General features: G+C 50.3%; 1 pseudogene; it reads left to right on the forward strand.

Moving 5' to 3' along the window:
- Positions 1-5,850: 5,850 nt before the first annotated feature.
- On the forward strand, positions 5,851-9,786 carry LOC128779860 (beta-defensin 105-like; annotated as a pseudogene).
- The last annotated feature ends 286 nt before the right edge of the window (positions 9,787-10,072 follow it).

Below are 10,072 nucleotides of genomic sequence, written 5' to 3' on the forward strand. Positions count from 1 at the left end.
CTAGAGGTTTGTTCCAGAGATTCGTGTATTTATAGACTCCCGGAGTCCCCTTTTTCAAAAAAAGAAAATATTTATTTATTTGTTTGTTTAGAGAGAGGGGGAGGTGGGGTGACAGAGAGAGACAGAAACATCGATCAGTTACGTGCCTCTCTCACACCCCGGCCAGGGGCTGAATCCAAACCCAGGCCTCTGCCCTGACCAGGAATCGACCCCATGACCTTTCTCTTTTCAGGATGATGCACCACCAACTGAGCCATACCGGGCAGGGCTGGAGTCCCCTTTTAAAAGAAATATCACATGGCTTTGGGACCGTTCCCTTACCAAAAAAGAAGCAAAAGAAAATGAAAAAAAACAAACCCAGAAAAATAACCCAGGATGGAGGGACAAGCAAGCTTATCCACTCACGTTCCCCGTCTCAGTGAAGCATTTGACAAACTGAGAAAAGCCAGTTATTCACTTTTATTGAAGTGTCTTAGGGAAGGGAAGAGGCTGGGGGAAAAGAAGGCACCGCCGGCCTTTCAGGCCTCTGGGAAGCCCAGTCTTCGGGGTTCCTCATTTCATACACGGCTGGAGTGTGAGGCAGCATCTCAGAGCCTTCTGGCAGAGAGCAACAAGGTCTTCATTTTTCTGACAAGAATGCACACATCTCCCTTTAAGCTTGTAGCATTTCTCATCAAAAAATGCATTCCTGGCTACACAAGGGAAGGAGCCACCTGGATTAATTCTCCTGTCAGGTAGGCCTCGTTAACAGGCGCAGTCAGGTAGGTAACGAGTTGGTGAAGATTCTTTACAAGTTGGCACAGTGCCTTCCCCTGCCAGCCCAGGAGAGGGCAGGGGAAAGATTTCTCCCTGAGTTTTCGGCCCAGGAAGAACAGATTTGCCCCCCAGGGTTCTGGGGTCTTTGCGAAACAGACACTAGTATTCTTGTATCACAATGTGTCAGGGGGTAATTCATTCTCAATTTGTTCCTGTGAACACCTTCCGAGTCAGGAACTTTCCCAACACTCTCAAAGTGCTCCTTGGAGAGGGGAGAACACAGCCTTAGATGAGGGGACAGCCTGAGATGGGGGTGAAGAAGAGTAAATACGATATATAGATGAAAAAACTTCACTGACGTGGGTAGGAGTGAAGAGACTGCTAAGAAAGGGCCAATCTGACTTCTCCATTTCCGCCAGCTGTGCTCAAGAGCTGGGGGCGGAGTGTGGCGGGGGCTCTCCAAGCCTCCTCTTGTGTCTGTCTGCACAGAGAACCCGGGCTGGCCGGAGGGCTTTACCCATAGCGGCCACATCAAGTCAAGGACAGACACGTCACAGTTTTGAGTGGCCTAGTTTGGGTATTTGCAGCCAAAGGGTCAGATGGACACAGACCGAGATTAACGTCAACATGCAGCATTGACATTCACTAAACCCGATAGACCAGTCTCAGCCTGTGCACGAATCACATGTCTCATAAGCACACAAGTCCACAAGGATAAACACCCCGGTACTGGAAAGCTCAGTGAGCGATGGCCCCCACTCCCCGCCCTCCTGACAGTGAGGCCGTCTCAGGCGAGAGGTGCTGGACCTCAGTCAGACAGCAGTCCTTGTCTTGGGTTCAGTTCACAGGGACAGCCCGGGAAGAGAAGGGCTCTGGAACGAGGAAGAGCATCTGCAGCCACAAGGCCCCAGTGGGGGATCCCAGGCTCCTACCGAGAAGTTAATGTAGCTGTTTGTGCAGGTGTGTCTACCACAGTCACACCTATAAGTAACTTTTCCTTTACTTGTATCAGGCAGCTTTATATCATGTATCTTCATGGTGTTGACTAGTGAGATGTTAAGTGTGAGTGATGTGAAAACGATATTTCGGTCAGTTTCCAATGTGCATCATGCCAGTGGAATGAATGACTCACTGTGGTCCCCAGGTCCCCCCACCCCCACCCCCACAGGCTTCCTGCAGATCCACTCACCCAGAGGCACACACAGTGGGCGAGGAGGCTCTGAGCCCGGGAGACCTCACCAGCATTGTGTGCGAACTTGGACTCACTGTGAATTTTGCAAAGCCCTTTCCTCTTCTCCCTGGAACCTGGCATGAGTCTAGTCTTAGACTTCAGTTTTGGGGAGGCCAAACTACAGGCATCAGAGGTTCCCAGGAGCAGGGAGAAGGGCGAGAGTTCTGATGGGGATGGCTACGTCCCCTCATTGTGGCCAGCCAGAGTCGGGCTCGAACATTGGCCACTCCTTCATATCTGTGGGACTTTGAGCAACTGCTTAGTCCTTCTGTGTCTCAAGTTCTGCGTCTGCAAAATGGATGCTATGTGGTCCTTCCAAACCAAAAGAGTTGCTCCTAATGTCACTGAACTAGAGTAGGGTGGAGTTTCCCTCAAAGGCACCGGCACTGGAGAACTATGTGAAGTTCATGTCACACTGTCCAGCAGTCCAGCACATGACTGAGGAACGGTAGCTGGCTTTACTCTTTCACCTACCTCCGTGGCCAGTGTGAACAGTGTGTCTCTAAGTTCCATTCCTTGCATCTTCCATCTCTTCCTGTCTCTGTCTTTCTTATGTGTCTTCATCTTTATCACAACTATTCTTTTAAAATATTCACTGATGGTTACCTTCACCTTTAATCTTTTTTTTTTTTTTTTACAATTTTTTCTTTTGGATGGTAAGCATGAGACCGGAGACAAAAAGGCATCTTTCCTGGCACACCTGCATTTCCGCAAGCCTGTGACAGCCCCTTGTGGATAACAATGGGAAATGCAAAGGATTTATGGGAGAGACATGAGGGGACAGTCAACCCCTGTGGCTAGTGGTCCCCTGCAGAGCTGACCTTGGCCACGTCCTCCCTGAGGCAGGGCCCCTCGCTGGGCCACCGCCTCTGATACCCTCCTGCCAAGGCGCTCATTTTACCTGGGGCCAGAAAGAAGAAAACAGCAAAGGGGAAGAGGAACATCCTCATGACTTGCAGGGTCCCGAGTCGGTTTCGGGTCAGCTCGGTGTGCACGAGACAGGGAGGCAGACACCCACATTTATACGTCTTTCCGGCCAGCACTGTCTTGATCGCTGAGGCGTGTCCGGGGTGTCTCTGCGCTCGGCTGCATAGAGCCCACAGACCTCAGTGGGTGTCAGTCAGCAGCTCAGCAGGGGTTTTTTGTTTGTTTGTTTTATTCTGGAAAGTTCCCAAACCAGAAAGAGGGGATGGAGGGAGGATAGAGGGGGGTGTGCACTGACAAGCAAGCCTACACATGTGCGTCAGTCAGCAGGAACACAAGAGCTGGAACCTGGCAGCAGGGATTCCTGACCCTGCCTATGCGCCTTCATCTCCTCAGTCGGCTCCCGTGTATGAAGATGCCACAAGGCATTGCTGCAGGGGGTGCCCAGGGCTCAGGGGAGTCTGCGTGCCAGCCACGGCGTTTATGAGCTGTGCCCACTCGGCGATTGCTTCACTGAGCATTCTCGTCACCATTTCTTTTCACAAAGGTGACTCCTCCCGTGTGCTGCACACTTTACATGCCACATGCATCACCTCAGTTAATTCTCAAACGGCTCCCTGGATAGTCGACAACTTAGTGGATGCTTGACTGAGATTTTGTGTGTGTGTATATATAGTATTTTAACTGTGAGATATGTATATAAACCTAAGTATCCTTCAAAATCTCACATAAGAACAGGTACCACAGTTATTAACATTAATAATTATTAATGATGTTACATTAGGGGTGGGTGGGGGAGGGAACATGAGAACTTGGTGCTATCTTTGCAACTTCTCAGGAAATCTGAAATCATTCCAAACTGACCATTTTCACTTGAAAAGCCTGTTATGGACTATCCATCCCATCTATCTTCAGCCTGGTTGTCGCCATGACACTTTCGTCAAGCACTTTCTTTGCATATGGATTCCAATCCAGTTAAGGATGATAGGCTGAAAATATGGGTTTTCTTTATTCCCTTTCAGACCTCACTAAAATGGGTTAAATATACAGGAAAAGACAAAACCCAGACAGTCTCAGTTACACGCGGCTTCTTATTACCTAACTGGCGCACCGATCTCCGCTGTCACAAAGTGGGTCTCTGACAGCAAGCGAGGGCTGCAACCCTGACACAGTCACAGTTGGACGCCCGGCACCAGTGGGGGCTCCCCAGGTGACGGACACGCCCCTTCGTGGTAGGGTTTCCCGTGGCTTCTCTTGTAAACCAGGAAGACCACTGTCTCAGTCTCTTCTGGCTGCTGGAACAAAACAGACACCAGCGGCTTATAAACACCAAACACCTGTGTCTCATAGTTCCAGAGGCTGCGGGTGCAAGATCGGGGGGCCAGGCTTCCAGGTTGCAGACTGCAACATCTCCTTCTGTCCTCCCGTGGCCCAAGGGGACAGGAATCTCTCTGGGGTCTCTCTTATCAGGGCCTGATAGGAATCCCATTGCTGAGGTAGTATCACCTGGTCACCTCCCAAAGGCCCCAAGTCCTAACACCATCACTGTGGAAGTCAGGATTGCAATGTTAGAATTCTGTATGAGTATAAGGGGGAGGGGTGTGGCACAAGCATCGGGTCACAATGTAGAGGGTCAGGGCTCACACAAAGAGCCACCTCCCCCTCCTGAAGGAAGCGCAGCACTGCAATCCTCCTGTTCACACCTCGCCACGGACGGGAAGGTTAGTTTGATGAGTGAAGGCTCTGGACAGGAGTGTGGTGAGTTCCAGGGCTGGGGGCTGACCAAGCGGGAGGAGGTCACCCAGCAAGCGTGATTGGGTTTGCATGGGGGGAGCAGCCCCTTCAGGAGGGCACCTTCTAGAAACAGTGACTCGAGGCCATCACCCCAAAGGCCAAGGGAAGGCCCAGCGGAGCCTGGGCTCAGGTGTGCAGCCGATGGTGCTCAGCAGCAAGGTGGGAGCTGGAGGTCAGAGAACTCAGAGGTGGCAGCAGTCTGGAGTCTTCCACGGCTACAGGGTTGGTTTGCACAGAGCGGGTGCAGTTTTGGGGTGTAGGCAAAGCAGGCAGCCCCTAAATGGCTAAACAAATGCTTATTTGCTCTACACTCAAAGCAATTGGACATGGAAGAGTTTGAGTTTGGAACCACAACCCAGGTTGCTCTGAGCTAAAGAAGTAAACACTGCAAGGAACAACCTCCAGGGCACAGGTGTGGCCAGTGACCAAACAAAGAGGCCTTGTGGGGACAAGTCTTTATAGACAGGCAGCTTCAAGACACCCACAGCCATCTTACTTTTCTGAGACTGAAAGTCCAGCCCCGGTAAAGAGCAGCTACATAATTTTCTGGTCCTAGTGCAGAGTGAAACTTCACGGTCTCGTGCTCCAAAAGCAGGGGAAAGATGCCGTCCCCCCAGAAAGTTTTCTCCCCTCCTCTAGATATTTTTTATGTGCTATTTAATGTCCCACTCCCTTCGGCCCGGGGATACTTGAGGAACACTTGCAGACCCTCATAGGTGTCTGGGAGGGGGGCCCATGTTGACACTCTGCATATAGGTGGGGCCCCACTGCCTACTGAATTGTCCCCTCCTGCCAGCTGCTGCTGGACCAGTGTGCCCTGCCCCAGAGAAAGTCAGGCCAGGCATTTTCCTTCCCATGGGCTTGCCACCTCGACCATGGTGACAGGGTGGCCCCCAAGGATAGCCCAGACTGTGAGGCAGCAGTACTGAACTGAGGGTAGGGAGAGGCTCACACCTGCTCTGGCCCTGCTAGCTCAGGGAGGGGTAGATCAAGGCCCTGCTGTGTCCTGACACCCAGGTCCCAGCCGGAATATATAATGGTGGTAGCTGTTCCTGGGGGGAAGTAGAAAGGAGGAGGCCATGTGGGCCCAGAAACAGGGTGGGAGCCTGCCCAGGAAGGTGAGGATGGAAGGACCATGGGAACATATGGTAGCCAAGCTCCACGGCCCCAGTGTGCTCCTGGTCCTATCAGCCTTCATCACAAAGCAGATCATCGAAGGTAAAGCCGAGAATTTCCACGCAGTGAGTGCAGAGCAGTGAGCCCCAAGGCGGGGAAGGGCTGTGTGATCACATTCATCATGTCGGCCGGCTCCAGGTCGCTACAAATGCCTACATGCGGAAAACCATTGGGCTCCTCTCTACCCCTAGCACACACATATTAGCATGTGTTCCTGAGGCTGAACCTCTGGCAAAGCAGGGAATCAAACCCAGCGATCGGCTCTGTTGATTTCTCTACTCCAGTAAAGCTTCCTCAGGAATTAGTGGACCTGCAAAGCAGTTTACAGAGCAGTTGGGCTCCATGCTGGATAGAGAGAAAAGTGAGTGGAGTCCTAGTTGAAACAGCCAGGCACTCTGATAAGCACATCACATGATCTCAGATAATTCCCTCCCATATCCTATGAAGGACATTATCATTTTTACATCCTCATTTTAAGGGTGAGGAAAGTGAGGTTCAAAAAAATTAAGTGACTTGTTCAAAGTCAGGTAATTAAAAAGTCAATCTGTCTGATGTCCAAGTCTACATTTGTAAATCACCCTGTTTTTTATTCCAGAAACGAAGGACGGAGCATTGTGCAGGCATGGGCAACGGGATGGGACTGATTTGGGGGTACAGTGACGTGACTACGGCTTCTGATACCATGTTCTTAGTGAACATGAAGGATGTGGTGATTGTGCGTGATGTTGCTACAGGCTCAGGGACTCAGGCTACCTTGGTTGCTTTCCCTCCTTTCTCTGTGGGACAGGTACAAGCAGTAGAAACGAAAGGTGGGACAGGCACAGTTCACCTTGCCGGGCTCGGGCCAGGCCTCCCTCTCTGCCCTCCAGATGTTCTGACCACGTTTGTCTTGTCATCACAGTAGAGTCGAACAGCAGTTTGGAGAGGCAGTGGGCTCTCCGTCAGTAAAGGAGGGTGACACTCCTACTTCCTGGAGAGCAGGGCACTGCTTCATGTGCCCTGGTCTTCCAACTCCTGGCCTGGTGTCCCTTCCACTCCCCCAGGCAGGTCCCCCACAATGTAAGGCTTGAGGGAGGCCGAGGGCTATTATCCATCATGACTGCCCTTGAACTTGGGAAATGGAGCATGTAAGTGTGCTCTCTTTGTTGATTCACTTCACTGACCAGGAGCAGACCACATTGCTGTCAAATATAAGTGAGCTGCTTGTCCTCTCAAAGAGGCCCTGCGCCCTTGTTCTGAAGAGTCTGCGTCAGCCATGGGCCCGCACAGGAAGCTGTTGTATTTTGTCTTTGTCTTTTTCTTCATGTTGGTTCAATGTCCACCAGGTAAATGGGAATGGGTGGGAATTTGATGGCAGAGCATACGGTTTGATGATTCTTCTCTGTGCCACCCTAAAACTGAGAGGAATGGTCAGCTCCCTGCTGTGCTTTGCATGGGAAAGTCTCGAACTTGCTGTGGAATTTTCTAAGAGCAAACAGCTATTCCTTTTTTTAAAAAAACACTTCTCCCTGCTTACCAGGAGTAGAATCAATCTGCAAGCCCTATGCGGGCTCTCCCTGACAGAAGCTCTGTGGGGTTGGGGATACTGTTTTATACAGTGCTATTCCCTGCATTGATCTTGATTTCCAAAATGTGCTTTGTTCTGATTTAGGGTGCCCGGCAGGACTCGAATATTCCCAGCCCTTCCCAGGAGGTAAGTTCAGTCCTGCATGTTCTGATTTTCCTTTAGGGACTCTGGCCAGTCAGCTCCCTCTCACTTCCAGAGACAAGCGAGCGATGGAGATAGCAGTGAAGATAGAACTGCCTGAACTTCACTAATGCTTCACTTTTCTTCCTCCTATTCCCAGCATCCTACTTGGATTTTCTATTTCCCAGGGAAATCTCTGTGTGACTGGATTTTAATCTTGGCCACAGAGATTTGGACCTGTTGGCTCCTCTCATTAGCTCATGGCGACCTCTCAACCCAGGTCACAGGATTAAGCTTGGACTGACTGATGAGCATTGACCTGGGGATCTGCTTGTCCACCTCTTACAGGCTCCTTCCCAAATCCAGTGAAGCATGAAACAAATGCATGTCACTGGTCTAAGAAGGTCCAATAAAGGAGTGTTCTAGAACCATTCAGTGAAAACTCCCCCTCTTAGAGAAGAGCTGTTCTTAATGGAGAGCCCATGCGTTTTTGTTTTTGTTTTTTGGTGGACTCATACAGGAATAAAGCATATTATAAACAAAATGAAAAAAATAATGTTATTCAGGAACTGCAAACAGAATTGAAAAGTGTTCAGACAGAATTTCAGAGTGAGAAAAATTAAGGCTGATACTAGTCGCTGAGTGTTCTCACTATGCACCTGGCAGTCTATTAACAACTCGATGTGGATTATCTCATTTAATCTTCACAACTTCCCTAGGAGGTAGGTACTGTTATAACTGCCCATTTTGCAGATAATGAAACAGGGAAGTAGGTGAGCTAGTAAGTAACTTTGCCCAGGTGTTACAAATAATGAGTGCTAAGCCAGGCTTCTGACTGAAGACATCAGAGTCCTCAGTTTTAATAGTGTGATTCTCAGCCAGGTAGAAGGGCCCCCACAGTACTCTTAAACACAGGCAGCACACAGAGTTCTCAACACGCCGTGCAGCACAGGATGTAACACTCGGACCACACACTCACTGACAAGCGCAGACGCTGTCATTCAGAATCATTTCGCCCAACCCACTGGGTACCACCTGCATGTAAACATCTCCAGAGAGGGTTATCAGGGTGATAGGGGAAGAGTGGGTGTTCTTGTGCTGCTGCCCATGGCCTTGAAGAGATAATTCCTGGTATTGCAGAGTAGACCAGATTGGAACACCACATCATTTCATGTCTTACCTGCATCTAAGGCTGAAAATGCTGATTCTCTCCTGCCTCTCGCAGGAAGACAGGCTGAGGCCCCAAAGCACAGCCTTCAGCAAATCTAGGAGAAGAGAGGTGGAGCTTACAGAAGCAGGGACTGCATGGCAGGTACTACAGAAGATCCCAGGTGAGGAAGGACATGGACATTTAGCAGTAGAAAAATCATAAAAGTAGGAGCTAGATGTAAACAAGGAATTGAGGAGTCTGAGATTTGGCTATTGAGTGGACGGCCCCTGGAGCCTCAGAATTGTACTGCAGAGAAGGTACAGGGTAGAGAAGAGACACTGGTTCTGTCTAATGTCATCAGGAGACTTTTGGTGGCATCTGTGGTTGGCAGAAGGACGTCTTCAGTAGAAGTTTAGTTTTTGTCTTTCCTCGTTTCCAAAGTAGGCTAGAGGCAAAGTCACCAGGGACTTTGTTTCAGAGGCCACCGGAATTTTTGTCCCAGGTGTGGTGAGTGCACAGCATGGAGGAGAGGAGGGGCTGATGTGAGCCTGGGCTTGCTAGAGCAGAGGTGGGGGAATGGCTTTGACTCTGACAGTGAACTTCACAAAGGGACAAGCAAGGTAGTCCCCAGGGAGCACAGTAAGTTCCAACACGACATCTGTACTGTGAGGTTCTCTAATCTCTGCGATGCCGGTGTTGCCCCCTTTGACCAGGCAGCCTGAGAAACACAAGGAGAACAGGGGTGCTACCTGACTCTTGCTGGAAAATGAACTGTCTCCAACTCCTTTTTGAAAACAGCAGAGCTCTTTGAAAAATCTAGGCTAGTTCTTGAAGATACCCCCTTGAATCCTAACTACACCCCCTCCCCTTGGTGGCCCCTGGCCTTGTCCCCATTCCCAGAGCCCCAGGAAAGGCACAGGAGCAGCTCTTTCTCGGTGCAGGTGAGTTTGCGGCTTGTGAGTCATGCAGACTGGGCCGGGCAAGTGCAGACGGATGTGCACGGAGGACGAGAAGGTGGTTGGCGTCTGCAAGCTGAACTTCTTCTGCTGCCGCCAGAGGATCGACTGAGCCAGACCTCAGCCCCGGAAGCAGGACTGGTAATTCGAAGAAGGTGAAGAGAAGTTCTGTGGCTTAACAAAGCCACCCAATGCATGAGTGTCAGGGTCCTTCTCCTTCCTCTTTCCCCTTGTTATGTGTCTTTGCTTATTTTTAAAGATGATCATGAAAAACCCCAGACATGCGTGGTTACCTAACAGCCTGGGGACGTGCGTGTCTCCAGAGTTTCAGTCAGACACTACCACGATCTACAATATTTGGAGCGTGTCTGATGAGTGATGAAAGTTCCCACACACTC

This window comes from Desmodus rotundus, chromosome 13 (assembly GCF_022682495.2).
Source record: "Desmodus rotundus isolate HL8 chromosome 13, HLdesRot8A.1, whole genome shotgun sequence".
Taxonomy (NCBI): domain Eukaryota; kingdom Metazoa; phylum Chordata; class Mammalia; order Chiroptera; family Phyllostomidae; genus Desmodus; species Desmodus rotundus.